We start from the raw sequence: 2,656 nt of genomic DNA, 5'->3' as shown, positions 1-2,656 counted from the left end.
CTTCCCTCGCCCTGCCCCACCCCTGTCCTCCCCGGGCCACCCCGCCCCAGGTCCTAACCCCTCCCCCCACCTCCCCACCCACCACCCCTTGCCCTGGGTCCTCCACCCTCCCTTCCCCCCCTGCCCCAGGTCCTTTTCCCACCCCTCTCACTCCCACCCCACCCCACCCCGAATCCTTCCCCCTGCCCCACCCCCACCCTGGGTCCTTCCCCCACCCCTCTCACCCCCACCCTCTTGCCCCAGGTCCTTCCCCCCCACCCCCCCCACCCCCCACCCTCTTGCCCCAGGTCCTTCCCCCCCGCCCCCCCCACCCCGGGCCCTTCCTCCTCCCCTCCGCCTCCGTGCCCTGGGTCCTTCTCCCACCCCTACCCCCACCCCACCCCAGGTCCTTCCCCCTCCCCATCACCCCCCTCCCCCGTGCCTGGCCCCTGCCCCAGGTCCTTTTCCCACCCCTGTCACCCCCACCCCACCCCGGGTCCTTCCCCCTCTCTCCCCCCACCCCAGGTCCTTCCGCCTCCCCTCCCCCCTCGTGCCCCCCCCCCACGGTCCTAACAGGAGCCCTTGGGGACCCGCCTGGAGCTCACGGCTGGCTGGGGGGGCTCCTAGATCCCTTTAAAAGGGGGCATTTTTGCAGCCAGCGGTGCGACTCCTCAGGCACCAGCGCCTGCCCCGAGGCTCGAGGCTCGGCCGGGACCGCGGACAGGACAGAGCCCGCCTCCTCCCGCCTCCTCCCGCCTCCTCCCGCCTCCTCCCGCCTCCTCCCGCCTCCTCCCGCCTCCTCCCGCCTCCTCCCGCCTCCTCCGCGCTTGGAGCTCAGCGGTGCGGGGAGCCTCTGCGCCTGCGTGGGCCGGGGCGCGTGCTGCAGGATGGAGAGCAGGTGGCGGCTGTTCAAGGCTCCCGGGCAGCGAGGGCCCCTGGAGCTCCGGGTTTAGGGGCTTTACGAACCCTTTTGAGGAACCATCTTAAGCGGTGGGGGGGCAAGTCCTTCCAATCAGACCGTGGGCCGGGATGGTCCCAGGGCTCTGGGTGCAGGCCCCAGTCAGAGCTTTGGTCAGGTACCTGCCCACCTGTCAGCTCAAGGTCCACGCGCTGATGTCTTTTCTGCTGACATCTGGGAGCTTAGGTCTTACCCGCCCCTTGCCCGTGATGCTGGCACATGCTCTGTGGTCATTTGCCTTGTTTCAGGGCGTCTGGGGGGGGGGGTCATTTCTGCAGAGGCTACAGAGCAGCAAGCTTAGGCTGTCCTGACTCCATGTGTTCTTGTTGGGGACCCCGGCCCTGACCACCTACCTGTGCAACTCAGTCCCAACCATGAGCCGTGGGTGCCCAGAGCTGACCCGAGCCAGACCCAGGCCTTATCCCAGCTGGGCGCCCACAGGCCGACTTCAAGTTGGGTTCGTTCACCTCCTACACCCTTGGGTCGTCTTGCTGCTGTGCAGTTTGTCTCCTGTCCTGCTCTGTGCGCAGTGTCAGGAGCCAAGTTTAGTCACAGGGTGAGATGTCATGGATCTGGAATCCTGAACCTGCCTTATAATGGTGATTAACTTCATTTTGTGACCAGATACAGCTGACAACGTGCAAAGTCACAACTTGTGCAAAGACACAACTTGTGTGTGCGCCTTCACAGCGCCACAGCTCCCTTCTGGGGGCAGAAGTGTGTGTTTTGTCGTTCTCCCATCCGTGCAGCCACCAGGTGGCATTCTTTTTGTACGTTTCCCCCGTTTTGCTTCCCCATTTCCTGGGACGGGAGTATCTTTGAGGTACTCTCCGGTCTTCACAGTTTCTGGAAACAACGAATCTAGATGAAACAGATGGATATTTCCTTGCCAATATCAACTAAAATGGATGAGCTGTTTTAGTTGGGGGAACGTTTACCCACAAAGCATAATGTTTTCATTTATTTACAGAAATTTCCTCAAAAACAAAGCGCAGAAGACTCTCGCACTAAAAACCTCAGCTTCTCGAAGAAGAAAGAATAGGCAAGAGTTGAAAACGATTCTCCAAACTATTGTGTGTCTGGGGAAGCTTCACATTTTCAAGAAAAGTGGCATGAATAAAACAATGGTATTGATTCACCTCTTTTGGAAAACCCTGTGTGTATTTAGGATTTGAAGAGTGCCAGTTTGTGGGAGACCAAGGAGCATGGATGTTTAGCAGATGACTGTGATATTGATCCAAACATTCTGCTTCCTTCAAAGTGAGAGCCAAGAATATGGTCTAGTTTACAACTTCTGGTCCTTTTTAAAAAACTATTCACCCCCACCCATCCCCAAGGAGCACAACAATACGTATAATCAAAAGAAAAAATATTTCTTCTTCTGTTCTTTGTTGGGCCAAGCCATGATAATGAGAAGAGAATTGCCAGTGGTATTCTTAAAAAAAGAAAATTATGTTAATAAAATGCTTTCTTCCAGCATTGCCCGCACACTGATTAAATTGTCTGGGCCAATTGGTGGGGTAATCATGACTTTCTAGGGTTCTCAGAATAGCCCACGAATGTTCCCTTTTGTCCCAGAACAGTCTCCTAATCTGCTGGCAGGCCGCCTTGCGATTTCATCAAGAAGGCATGCCTGGCTTTTTTATAGGATTGACCACAACGGTTCCCTTCCTGGGAGTAATGACCCCCAATGTGTCCTGAACTGAATGGCGGGGCATT

This window comes from Vulpes lagopus, chromosome 19 (assembly GCF_018345385.1).
Source record: "Vulpes lagopus strain Blue_001 chromosome 19, ASM1834538v1, whole genome shotgun sequence".
NCBI lineage: Eukaryota > Metazoa > Chordata > Mammalia > Carnivora > Canidae > Vulpes > Vulpes lagopus.
Note: the sequence above shows the minus strand (reverse complement) of the source record.